At 42.7% G+C, this 14,511-nt stretch overlaps 1 protein-coding gene across 3 annotated transcripts in view; it reads right to left on the bottom strand.

The window, feature by feature from the left end:
- Positions 1-14,511, bottom strand: part of LDAH (lipid droplet associated hydrolase) — a 1,444,635-nt gene that overhangs the window by 237,924 nt on the left and 1,192,200 nt on the right. Inside the window, exon 7 of one of the 3 annotated variants that reach the window (XR_013596100.1) lies at positions 3,299-3,411. The exons of the other annotated variants lie outside the window; for them this stretch is intronic. The gene's annotated coding sequence lies outside the window, so the exon portion shown is untranslated. The remainder of the gene's footprint in view (positions 1-3,298; positions 3,412-14,511) is intronic. 3 annotated transcript variants of the gene reach the window in all.

Here is a 14,511-nt window from a genome sequence, read left to right as displayed (position 1 = left end):
TCGCAGCCGCATGTGTTGACAAACTCGCGGCCGGCCGCTGCAGTAACGCGAATCCCCGGCTCCAGGAGGCCAGGAACTGTTAGGCGCAGCGCTCCGGTCCCCAGTGTTGCAGCGGGACCGGAGTTACAGGAGGATGTTGCCGCGGGGTTCCGCCGTCCGAATCTTGAGATAGCGTGCCAGGATTAGATCAGGATGGTGGGGTGAGAGTCCCGTCCCAGCGGAGCTGCTCACCTACGTGGCCATCTTCGGCGTGTGCTAGGCTCCTCCCCGGTGAGACATAATTTAAGTACAACACCGAAGAAGTTAAAATACAATAAACTTGTATGTACAGCTGGCACCGCCACAACTGGTATGCAAGTACAACTGTGGAGTGATTACACAAAATGTTAAGTTGTTGTTTTGCACTCCTTTCAAATGGGGCGAGTTGCCCTCATATGGGAAAATATAGGAAGGCAGATGGCCGTCTCACACCTTTGTTGAAAAAAACAAGGTTCCTTTCATAAGAGATTGTAGTCTGGGTATTAAAAAGCAAGACTGGAGACAGTTGTGATTAGCGTTACAGGTTTAATCGTCACATCCACCTGAGGCTGTTGACATGCATTTATAAAGTGAGCTGGGTGCATTCAGCACATGTCTCTGGTGGTGTGCTATGCTAGTTAGGGTACAAGGGCACCCCAACAATCTGCCAACTATGGAATATTATTGGACTGTCACCTAAATGGAGAGATTAAACAATAATTTCTGTCCATGATTCGTTCTTAGAAGAAACGAATTTGGGAGAGGTATGCATAAGCCATAAGGAAATGTGTAAAGTACCTTATAATAACTCCAAGAATTCACTATCTAGGTATACTGCTCTGAACGAAGAAGAAAATCTCAAACAAAAAACAAACACAAAAATAAATGTATATTTAGTTCATTTCAAAGTTCCTGTAGGCTTCTCAGAAAACAGGAAGACGAGACTGTGTACAGATGACATAGATGAGGATAGCTACAAGGGAAGCAGGAAGAGCTTTTAAATATTTGCTGCAAAAAGGATAGAATGAAAAAAACACCAGGAGAATCTCACCATCAGTCATCAGCAGGCACATATACAACTGCATTTTTGTGAATTGCTAAACACGTGCAGACGGTAGTCTGTGCTACGTCTCTCCATTAGAACGGAGCTGTGACATACAGAGCAGCAGAAAACTCGTGTGTAAAAACTTTATGTAGCAGAGCCTGCTTTCCTGCACAGCTTCATGCTTCAAAAGTACGTTTCTTCAATTATGGGAACATGGGTAAGTGTGGCATACAGTGCAGGAAAGCAATTTTAAAGCATGGGGTGGTATAGAAGAACAGCTCCACCGCACTCCTCGTCTTTGCGCTGTTGGGTAGGAATGATGGAGGAGCTATGGCAGGTAGGAGGAGCGTACACGAGACAAAAACGGATAGCATGCCTTAAAAGCAGGTGTACCGGCTCTTTCTTTCTCATTGTCCCTACATACCTACGCTGCTCGGCACTGTTGAGTCTGGACTAGGCCGAGACAGTGCTACGTCTTTACCTTGCACTCCTTGTGACACAAACTGAAACCGGGAATAGGGGCATTGGGGGCAGCACCAAAAAAATCGAGAAATAACCCGCTAGAATTATGACGACTGGGGATGTATAAAAGAGAGGTCGACAGATTACAAATGCAGTTACAACCTGCTCTTAGCCATTGTCATTTTTAGTACTGGAAGGCTTCCATATATGACCCACTCTCCACAATGTCAAACTTTCAAAAATTTCAATATTACCGGCAAATAGTGCTGTTGTGTCTGGGACACTATGCTGAAGGTGTTTGCAGACAGTAGACACACTGAAATATATGTCAGGGGAGATGGCCTTTGTGGGCTTCGAGTGCATTGCCCATCAAATTGGTAAGCAACTTTTTCAAATCTGGCAATAATATAACAATTGGAAGAAAAGATGTGAAAGGTAGCATTTCTGCTATGCTTCCGTGACTTAAAATAAAGCCTCACTCTAGGCTCAGGGCGGAACTGGAATAATTTAGTGTCTCTTCTTCCACCAACTTCCAAACACCACATGCACACAGGATCCAGCAATAACTTTTCTACTTCACAGCAGCTGGCACAGACAGGTGTTAAGATTGGCGTTTAAACCTATGACCACAATAACAACTAAAGAGTAGATTTTTTTCAGATGTGGTCACCTGCCAACTGTTCCCGCAGCTGGGACCACAGTACCTGTTTTTGTAAACTTCCAACCCTTATTAAGTTATACCCACTTGCGCTGTCAATTTACTCAAAGTTCAACAGAATGCCAAGTGATTTTTTTTTCTATTTTCTAAATTCCAAGAAATGATTGAAAACAACTTAAATAAATAAGGCTCGACCGCAGAATCTACAGTATATCTGCGTTGGTTTCCTTTGGGACCGAGTGGACTTTACAACCCTGCCTTAGATGTGTTTTTTGCTGGTGCTGCCATGTCGGAAATGTGATGACATACAGGAATAGGACCCCATAAAGCAAAGTTAACATGAGGTTTCACGGGCTCGTTCAGCCAAGGCATCTCTGAGGGAGACATAAAGCAACACGGTGTTCAGCAGGCGACTCCTCCCCTCAAAGAGTACTCTAATGCGAACCAGTCGAGTCTGACACAAGGGGTGCGTTGAATGACATCAAACATGCGTAGGCTCTTAGAGGAACCGCCAAAGGAGACAGGTTCATGTTTCCATCAAATAGTACCTTTCTTGCATTCTCTACTTATAAGGCGCAAATACGCTCAACGATTAACACAGTGAATCAAACCGATGCAGTGACTATGGCCCTAAGCATATACTCCAGACACAGCAATCTCAAAAAATGCATTAAGACTAGCCATTGAGAAGTTGTGACCAGGAAGTAAATGCTGGCATTGCAGTGATCTCGAGTCAGTAACACAACACCGCATGACAGAGTACATGAACACAATGTAAAATATTGCAAACATTTCTCGATCTAGAGTTTCTCCAATAGATCATGACTGTAGCATTACCTACTGTGATGCTGTGACCAGGATCAAAATACTGGCACTAGCAAACGCGTCACGTTACAAACCTTCCGAGGAATTCTGGGGAATCATTCAAAGGACTGTACGCAGCAGAAGAAGAGACACAACCATGAAAAGGTGCTAAATACAAAGCATTAGACACTCTTAACTACTATTAGGAAACATTCATAATAAAGATCAATTTGTGAATGCCAGCAAAAATTAGAGTACATCCTGCTATCTAAAAGTGACAAACACACCTACCATGAAAACTAATAACTTACTGATATTGCGCTGAGCAGTCATTGTGCGTGCAGAGATCTTTCATTGCTCAAACCAAGAGCATTATCTATACAGCTACAGTCATCGGACAGGCACTTGCATTCAATTGCAGTTGCTTTGCAAAAAGAAAATACATTGTTCTTAATATTATATTCACTACTTAAAACCAAGCATTGGCAAAACAAATATGCCTGGCCTTGGCAAGTATGGTGCAATTGTTATTTTCTGTTATTATTATTTCAATGCATGCTAATGCCACAAAATAAAATGGAAAAAATAAAACTGTGTAGCTAGCCTGACATCTATACATGGCCACCTTATGCTTTCAATGAACATGCAACACTTACAGTGGCAGCTGCCATGTACCGAGGGTGGTCGGGGATGGTGGTGGGGGGGGAGAACTGAATAAATAAATCACTTTCTTTGAAGCGCGACGCAACGTCCTCCTCTACCGGTCGTCTTTCATCCAGCGGAACCAGAAACTGCACTAACCAATCCTGGCCCTGCTCTCACAGGATGAGAGTAGCACCAGGATTGGATAGAGTAGCACCAGGATTGGATAGAGCAGGCTTTCTCGGCGCTCCTAAGAGCACTGAAGACCTGTGCTTTCTCTAACTCAGCTTTCTAAGACAGCTAGGTTACAGAACTTTTAAATGCGCATGTTTGGCTGTCCATCCCAAGACGGCCGGCGAAAGAGACAGGCAGATTTTAAAGCGCACAGCTCCCTGCTGGCACTCGGCAGCACTGGCCCCACCCCTCCCTATTACTCAGTTCAGGACAAGGCGGTTGCTGAAAAATAAAATGGTAATAAATAAACGTTATTACTGTTTTATCTTTCAGCTCTGGCCTGTGGGACAACACTCCCCTGCTCAAAAGGAGGAGCCACCGTTGAACCCTCTGTAGATGGCTACCAACCATGCACAATTACAAATTTAGCCCATGCCTTGCAACCCGTATGTCCATCACTAGGTCTATTTCAGCTCTGTAAAATTCCTATATTTAACTTAAATTTTCCTCTACATGCCTCGATCTCAGCCAATTATATTGCTTGCTCAGTTACATCTCTGTTGGAATGGCTACTGCTAAAAATGCTCCCTCATCCAAACAGATCTGAGTATTTTTAATAAATGTTTCTTTTCGGTCTGGATTGTACGTAATGCTACTTCTAGATCACTGCATTCAACTTTGACCCCCTTGATTGATCTGCAGGAATTGTGAAATGAAGAATTGCATCTGGATTCATCAAGCGCATGCTAACTTTATGAATATTGGTAAAGCAGCACCGTATCAGAAACTGGATTTCACAGGAAATCTCTGCTCAGCCCTAACTACAAATACATTATACCAACTCTGTAATATATAGCACTATGATGCAACATATGAACTTCAAAACACATGCAACAGGCTCTATAGATTAGAGAAAGTCTTGAGTTATGTCAACACACCTGAACCAGAGGTTCTGGAGATAGTAAATGCTGGTCTAATTATCTATTACAATCATTCAGACTTTCAGTCACTCACACAGCCATCTTCTTTCGAATGATTTTCCACCTGGAAACAAAGATTTTTTTTAATGTTGTTTAGGATTTCTTGTGTTCTGTGCAGCTAAGTTTTCCCGAAGACATTGGAGAACATACTAGGTTAAAAAGCTAGGGAGCCCATGGATTCATCTGTTGGACGAAGAGCAGTTCCTCCGTTGGAGCAGAGGAGCGTCGCTCCTCTTAAAATCCCCCCAAAACCCCCGAGATGAAAAATAAGATGGTAATCTATTACCATTTAACACCTTGCCTGCGGTGCTGATTCTCCCCTGGTGCAGAACATTCCATTCGTGGGTGTGGTCATGACGGAACCGTTCCGTCATTGTAAGGATTGCAGGCTGGTTCCACAGGAGCGTCAGGAATCCGAAGAGTAGTCCGCAGCCTTCCCCTACGGTCTTCCGACTCTATCAAGCACTAGAGTACGAGAGACACGCCAGGGGAAAACAGGGAAACAAAACAAGGAAAGAAGGGGGAAGACAATGATGGCTGATGGTATTCTCCAGTAGTGAATATAGGGTACTTCAATGAAGGCAACAAGAAATCAGGAAGGCTGAAATGACAAGAGGAAACACTCTAGCTCTACTCCAATCAAACAGGATATTGATTATACATGTACATAAACATATCACGTACCCCAAGTTCTTAATATGACTCTGATTTAGCAGATGGAGGTGGTAATAAGGTACAACGTCTGGAGCTATAAGAAGGATGACACAGTTATTGAAAGGAGTATTATAGTCTAGATGTTGTATGTTTGATAGCACTCTAAACAACCCCTCTCTTACTTCAACTATCTTGGAACTGCCATTGAAGACCCCTTCAATAACGTCTGGTACACAATGAACCTTCCATTTAATCCTTCCGCAGATGTCTTTATGAATAATCACCATCGTGATTCCCTGTAGTGAGGAATAGAGGCACCCACCCAGATCCACGCAAGAGTGCCACGAAATACCAAGGACAGAGTTTCCAGAATATAATGGAAAGGGACGGTGGAAGCTCCTGGAAACAGGGACCTTGCAGGTAAGGTGGGGACAGGAAAATAATAAAGGAGAAACCTAACTGACTAACTAAGTAAGGAGAAAAATGAGGGAAAACACCACACCGGACAGCGGAGCAAAACCCGGCTGTCAGGCTTTACAAAAAAATACTGGGAAGCAAGAGGGAGATTGATTCCACCGGATGGCGGAGCTAAGCCCGGCCGCCGGGTGGAACTGAGGATCAGCGCAAATATTCAGAAGTTCACAAAATAGCCGTGAACTAGTTCTTAGTAAAGCAGAGAATGGAGCAGTGCCCGGCCGGATGGCGGAGCAAGGCCCGGCCGCCGGGCGAGGCACCAGGAGTGGGGGAGAGGAGAGTGCGTACGCACAGTGTAATGCCCGGCCGGATGGCGGAGCAAAGCCCGGCCGCCGGGCGGAGCAAACAGCTGTGAAACGCCTGAGGCAGAAAGGCACTGTAAACCAAACGCGTAAGCGAGCCCACTTGAGCTGGATGCAGGGGAACGCTACACGAAGGAACAGCGGTCAACAGCAGAACAGGTCCAAGAATAACGAAGTCAGAGAACAGGAACGGAACCGGAAACAAGGGAAGCTTGACGCAGGAACGTGAAGCGTCGTTCCCTGTTTCCAGGTTCCTTACATACCGGGTTTCTTAAAGGGACCGCGTAGGGGATTCTGAAAGCATGACAGTCATGAGCACAGCGCGACCGAAGCACATGACGGAACCGTTCCGTCATGAGCATCGAAGGGGTTAATTTGTCATACCCCATCCCGAATAGAGTGTCAGGACATGGGCGGGGTCAATGTTGAGTGACAGCAGCAGGGAGGAGGGTGGGCTGTCTATGCACAGTTTAAAGTGCCCATGTCTTTTTGGCTGGCCATCTAGCGACGGCCAGCCACACATGTGCACTTTAAGCATCTCTAAGAACAAGTGCAGGCCTCCAGAGTGCTGTGAGCGTCGATTGAGACAGCATCCTCTAATCAGGGCACTGCTCTCAAGCAGCATGAGAGCAGTACCAGGATTGGTCAAGGGAGTTGCTGCATCCAGTTCCTGTGGAAAGAAGAGAATAGGAGCACAGGACATCGCTTTTGATAAGTTTGATTTATTTTGCCATCGTGCGTGCCCCATAGATGCCAGTCGCCACTGAAAGGGTTCTCAGGGCACTGGGCTCACATTGAGGCCTTCAGCCAGATACTATGTGTCTGATTTACATCTCAGCGGACAGGTTACTCCATCACAATGGTGACGGATATCCAGTCCGTCAAAATATAAATTCCATTATATCCTATGGGATTTATATTTCGGCGGATGGGATATCTGTCACCGTCGTGACGGAGCAACCCATTCGCTGAGATCTAAATTAGGCTCTAAGTCCAATACTAGCAGAGGTTTGCCGAAGACAGTGAGTATCAATTTCTTGCTATGGTCTGGAAATCAAATAAAAACAAATCTGTACTCCCAAGAAAAAATATACATTTGCTATAAAATACATTGAAAATTGAACGTTATTTGAAGCGGCATAATGGTTATATGCAAAACCTAAAACCCATTGAAATTCAGAAGTTATAATTGGCAACATTAGCATTACTCCCTCCTGCGCAATGCTCATACATGACATCACAAATAACAACTAGTAATATCAATAAAGCGGCTACAGCTATTAGGTCACTGAGCGCAAGGTCTAGCTGAAAGCTAGCAATAGTGTTCAGAGTGAACTAGACTGATCTAAATTACACGTATAGTGAACTTTGTGAGCATGGTCAGCACTGGGTTGGGCTGTATAACCTGCACTCAAAGATCAATGACACATTTTAAGCTATGCCAAGTGGGTGTTGGGAGCAGTAATGCTCAGTTTTGAACATACCTGCAGGGCTTAGCCTTTGGGTAAGTGAACATCATGGCAATGGCAAAGGAAGTTGAGGAAGACAGTGAGCTTCTTCCTGATTTAATGAACAGCAACATCAAAAAAGGATCTGTGGCAGGGCACAGCTTTCCCGTAAATTGATGTTTGAGTTGCGGAAAGATTGTAGACATGTACTGAGTTGAATTTCCCACCCTTTCTCACTTACTCCATGGTTAACATTGATCTGTGTGCATGACAATGACAAAGGAGCCAGTCAACGTCAAGACCTACTACATGTCCGACCAACTACAAGAGTGCATTAAGGAAGAAGTAACAATATGTTGGATTTGGGAGAGATTAAGTGCCCCCAAAGTCCTTGGGTTGGCCCAGTAGTGTTGGTGCCAAAGCAAGATTCCACAGATTTGTACTTTTGTGTAGACTACAGAGCATTCAAAGAAGTCACTAATACAGATGCACATCGGTTCCCAAGAGCTGAGGAACTTATGGCCTGAATGCAGCAAAATACTTGAGCAGCTTTGATTCAACCAGTGGTTGAGGCCTGGTAGCCCCTGTTAGTTCCGTGGCTCCCCGAACAGGGCCTGACTATCACACTTAGTACGACTCAGTGAGGAAAAACAAAGGTGATAGGTGGAATGATTACTAAAGTCTCAGTCAATGGGCAATGCTCAGGCCGCCTTCCAGTCCATTGTTTTTCACCCACTATCTGACAGAGACTAGCAACATACAACTCAGCCTTCATCCTGCTCCTATACCAACAGTGCAGGTGAAATGCCTGATTGGCTTCAGTCTTGTTAATCCTCATCAGTGAGGAATAACTTTAGAACTGTGGCACAGCAAGCACTGGACCCAAAGCCATATTTCTGCAAGGGAATTATAACGAGAAAAACACAAAGGTGATGGGAGAAATGCTTTTCAAAATTCCCAGCCACTTACACTCACTTGGTGGAAGGAATTAGAGATAGGAGAAAAGAAAACAGGTTGGAATTAGCCCCTTCTGCATAGTCACCGCCAAACATTTTCCTTTCCTCCTCCCTTTCTTGCGGAGTTCATTTTTGTTGGCTTTAAGACTATGGGCACTTTACCACCGCTAACCAGTGCTAAAGTAAATATGCTTGCTCCTTAAAACACAGTAATACTGCTATACCCACAAAAGGCATATTTTTGTACAAATAAGTACCTAGTAAAGTGCACTAAATGTGCCCAGGACCTGTAAATTAAATGCTACTAATGGGCCTATAGCACTGACTGTGCCACACACCTAAGTATCCCTTCAAACCTGTCTCAGGCCTGCCACTGCATGGCCTGTATGTGCAGGTTCACTACTATGTCAACTTGGCATTCAAAATAAGCCTTGCCAATCCTTAAACTGCCCATTTATTACATATAAGTCACCCCTAAGGTATGCCTTAGGTAGCCCATATGACAGGGTGTTGTGTAAGTAAAAGGCAGGACATATCATTTTTAGTTATACATATATTGGTAGTGAAAGATTCCCAAATTAGTTTTTCACAATTCTGAGGCCTACCCCTCCCATAGGCTAACATTGGAGAATACTTAATACATCTATTAGGTATGATTCCGGACTGGGAAGGGGATGAATAGTAGTTTTTTGTACCTATGGACTTGTAATAATAAATCCTATTTAATGGTAAGGTTAGATTTATGATTACAACTTTTGAAATGCCACTTTTAGAAAGTTGGTATTTCTCTGTCCGTAAGCCCGTTGTGTCTCTGCCTTACTCCTTGTGCATTTCTTATAGACTGTCACACACAAAGGGAGCTGAGGTGTGTCGTTTACAACCCGATGGCACATCATTAGACCGATGGACCTTCCAGATTTATGTGTATGTGTGGGGGGAGGGGGGCCTGACACTTGCACCTGAATAGGTTGTGCCCAGTCACCTCACAATGGGCCTAACAATCCTGTATTGTTAGTGTAGCCAGCTCAAAGCCAGGACTGGGGAAGCAGGATATCCAGAGAACCTCAAATTACCATTTCGGAATCTTCTTCCATCTTCCAGAACCAGGACACCAAAGCATAAATACTGGGCCTTTGACCTCACCAAATTAGTAAACTGCTGGACCTGTAGATACTATGCCAGGAAGAAGGACTGCTGTGCTCCTGAAGGACTGCTGCTCTGTGTAACTTCTGCTCTGAGAGAACTACTTTTCTGCTGTCCTGCCCTGGCTGCTGTTCTCTCTGCCTGGGTGATAAGGACTGGATTTTTACAACTTGAACCCAGAGTGACACACAGGGCTTGACAGCTTGCCTCCTGTTCTGCAGTCTCAGGGACATTAAAGACTGCCTGCAACTCTCAGGTGCTGCTGGACTCTGCCATCTGTGTGTCCTACTATTGCCTGAGGTGCCCCCTTCTAGTCCTGGGCCTCTGAAGTGGGAGTTGCATCTGTTTTAACACTTGACTTTGCTGCAGCCGCGACGCATCGCTCTTCAACGGCGACGCAATGGCGGATCGACTACTGCATTTCCAGTGCGGAAGCAGCTTGACAACGGCAGAAATCCTACTGCCGAAGCCACTCAATGACAACAGCCAGCACCTGCATCGAGAAGCGGGTTCGACGCTGGAGCTTCCATCGACGGGGTGTGGCATCCTGGCCATTGGTGACAAGTAGAACCATTGGTCAGGATTCTACATGACTCATGTTCCATTCTGAGTCAGTTGGCCCAGGCTCTGTTAAGTAATGGTTCATTGTATTTATGTTAATAAATACACTATGCAAATTACCTCGTCTGAGTATTATCTAAACTTTACACTGGCGACGATCGGAACTACGACCCATTGAAGAGCCTGGAGCGCTTTCCGAACCTTCCGTGGCAGATCAGGAATTCTACAGTTCATCGCGCCATTAAGGAGTTAAGTGACTAATTGGTAATCACTTTTCATTAATTGATGTGCATATATATATATATATATATTATTTCACTTCATTTAAAATGGATGGTTTTGTTGCACCTGCACCTTTCTTGCCAAATCCAGGTGATCCTGTTCTTGAATGGAAACAATGGAAAGATGGATTTTTGGCTTATTTAGAGGTCATTGGAGGGGAAGATTACACCAGTAAACGTCAATTAGCAATCCTTAAACATTCTCTAGGTGCAGAAGGAAGACGAGTTTTGAGTCTTTTGCCACCTGTTCTTAATGACGATAGTGATGATGATATGGATGTGTATGACATGGCTATTTCTCAGTTAGATTTACTATATATATATATATATAAAGAAAACTAATGAAGTAGTAGCTAGGCATACGTTTTTAAGTAGAGCACAATTACCAAATGAATCTGTTGATTCATTTTTAAATGGTCTAAGGGTTTTAGCTGCTAAATGTATGTATGGTAACTTTCAAGATCAAATGTTACGTGATCAGTTCGTACATAAGATTGGAGATACAAAGTTACAAGAAAAATTATTGGCTGCTAAAGATCTTACACTAGAGAAAGCACTTGATATCAGTCATAGATTCGAAGAAATGAAGTTAGGTATGCAAGAATTGGCTGCGAAACCTACTTCTGAAGTACAAGTTGAAAAAAAAAATGAGTGATGATAAGGTAGATGATACATTTTCAAAAGAGGTTGTTACTAGTAAAGAGAACACAAGGTCTAATATGCAAAACATGAAAAAGAACAATTATATTTGTTTTAAATGTGGAATACCGGGCCATTTGGCTTATGATAAATCTTGTCCTGCTGTGGGTCAGATGTGCAGATACTGCAGAAATAAAGGCCATTATTCCAGAATGTGTAAAAATAGGAATAGATTTTTCAATAAGCCTGCTCAAATCAGAGAAGTAGCTCAAGAATCAGAAACTTTAGATGAGGAACTCATGCTTTGCATTTATGAGGTCAATGATAATAAAAGAGATTCCCCATTGTGTATAATCAATGTGGATGGTATAGATATAGAAGTGATGGCCGATTCTGGTGCTCGTCACACTTTAATTGGTGATAATTACCTTAAGAGATTTCCTAATATTAAATTAATGCCTTCTGATATAAAACTGGTTGGTTATGGGAAGTGACCCATTGATGTTTTGGGATATTTTGTTGCGAGAATTAATTTTAAAGGCATTACTATAACTGCTAATGTGTATGTTGCCAAAGAAGGTTCTTGTCTATTAGGATGGCCACCACAAAGGGATCTGCTCATCACTTTAGATCCCAACCATCCTAAACAAGTGTTTGGTTACACTGATTGTATTGCTCAAGTCCAGGATGATAAGGTAACTGATTGGGAGAAATTATATCCAGAAGTTTTTGCAGCTAAATTGGGCTTACTAAAAGATTTTGTTCATAAGATTATTCTGAAGGAAAATACCACACCCAAGGTCCATAAGGTTCAAAATGTCCCTCTAGCTATGAGACAAGCGGTTAAAGAAGAATTGGATAGATTGTGCAGTTTGGACATAATTGAAGAGATCGAGTCATCCGAGTGGTTGTCTCCGGTAGTTGTCGTGCACAAACCGAATGGAAAAATCAGATTATGTATTGATTTGAGGGATTTGAACGAGTGTGTGTGGGTAGATCGGCATCCGTTGCCCAATATAAATGAGATGTTTTCAGTTTTGAAAGGGGCTACTGTATTTTTGACCCTGGACCTATCTAATGCTTATCACCAGATTGCTTTGCATGAAGATAGTACACCATATACATCTTTTATTACTTCGGAGAGTGCTTTTAGGTACAAAAGGATGCCATTTGGCCTGATTTCAGCCTCGGCAGTGTTTCAAAGAGTGATGCACAAATTGTTTAAAGATGTCAAAAATACATTGTATTTCCAAGATGATATTTTGGTTTTTAGAAACAATAAGCAAGACCATTCTGAAACACTATGTAAAGTACTGAGCATATTGCGGAACTGTGGAATGACTCTTACTAAAGAAAAATGCAAATTTGAAAGGAGCTCGGTTGACTATTTAGGTCATAAAATTAGAGGCAAAGGTATATCACCTAAGCAGAATTTGATTAAAGCAATTCAAGAAGCTCCCGAGCCTCATACTAAAGATCAGCTCAGATTCTTTTTGGGTCTGGCTGAATATTACGCCAAATTCATTCCTCTATTTTCGGATAAGACTAGTCATATGAGGTGTTTAATGAAAAAAAATCAAAAATTTGTTTGGTGTGAAAATTGTGCTACAGAATTTTCGAATCTTAAAAAAGAACTATCTTCAAATTCTGCATTGGCGACATTTGATACACACTGTAGTTCTGTCATCATTACTGATGCCAGTAATGTTGGTATTGGGGCAGTTTTGATGCAAAATCAGAAGGGGAAATTAGTTACCATTGCATTTGCATCAGTACCTCTACGAGATGCTGAGGTCAAATATTCAACACTTGAAAAGGAAACTCTGGCATGCTGGTGGGGTATAGAGTATTTCCGAAAGTATGTATATGGCATAACATTCAAGGTTAGGACAGATCATACTCCATTGGTGGAGTTATTTACCACAAAGGGTTGTGGGAAAGCCACACCAAGAATTGCCAGATGGCAGTACAAACTGCAGGATTTCCATTTTAATGTAGAGTACATTACAGGGGTCAAGAATGTTTTAGCGGACTGTTTATCCAGTTTACCCGTTAAGGAAGATTGTGAATCATTAGATGAAAGTACTGAAAAAGTTATATCTGTTTGTATGGTATCTAATGGGTGTATTAAACAAGATGAATGGAAAAATGCTTGTGCAACCGATGAGGAAATTCAAGAAGCCATCAAATATATTTCGGTAGCCATTAAAAAAAGATTTAGATAAAGAGTTATTGCCTTATTTGTATGTGGCCGATGAATTGTCAGTTATTGATGACATGTTATTTCGAGGTGTACAATTAGTAGTACCTAAGAATTTGCGGGAACAAGTATTGTGTTTGGCACACGTAGGTCATCCTGGGATGTCGAGCATGAAAAACAGATTAAGATCTGAATTTTGGTGGCCAGCCATTGACAGATTTATCGAGTCAAAGGTCAGATCGTTTTTAGATTGTGCTACGAGTGATAAGTCACAAAGAGTTGTTAAGTATGAAAAGACTCCTGTATCAAGGCCTGAGGGTGTTTGGGAAAGACTTTCTCTTGACATAGCTGGTCCGATTTGTTTGCCCAAGAGTCCAAGGTATATAATTGATCTTATTGATCAATTATCTCAGTGGCCAGAGATTAAGTTAGTGCATCATATTGATTCTCACACAATCATTCAATTCTTAACTGAAGTGTTTAATAAGGAGGGGTTTCCCAAGTGTTTGGTTACCGAAAATGGAACTCAGTTAACATCCACCCAAATGGAAAATTATCTGGTTAAGCATGGGATTTCTCATATGAGAACATCAGTATATTATCCACAGAGTAATGGAATTGTTGAAAGGTGGAGAAGAGTTCTGAAAGAGGGTGTACAATTGGCATTATCTTCTGGCAAAAATTGTTCTCAGTTCCTCAAGGATTTGGTGTGGAGTTATAGGGTTACTCCTAGAGTGGTTGGTGATCTGTCTCCATTTGAGAAAATGAGGGGAAGGAAGGAGGTTTGTGATTTGAATCATTTATGGATGCTGGAGATGAAAAATAAAGTTGACCAATCTAAATTCAAATCCAAAGTTTTCAATGATAAGGGTCGTTGGCCATCAAATAAAAGGGAACTGTCATCTTTGAAGCTTCCATCGACGGGGCATATCGGATTTCGCCTCCATCCACGGATCAATGCCAATGCAGCACCCTAGACGTCGACAAAAGCTCCATTCAAGGTATTTCTTCAGCGGGACCCGTCTATGTCCTTAGACCTCCTGCTACCGATCGTGGTAGGCCTGAATATT

This window comes from Lissotriton helveticus, chromosome 6 (genome assembly GCF_964261635.1).
Source record: "Lissotriton helveticus chromosome 6, aLisHel1.1, whole genome shotgun sequence".
Taxonomy (NCBI): domain Eukaryota; kingdom Metazoa; phylum Chordata; class Amphibia; order Caudata; family Salamandridae; genus Lissotriton; species Lissotriton helveticus.
This window is presented reverse-complemented; position numbering and strand designations above follow the sequence as displayed.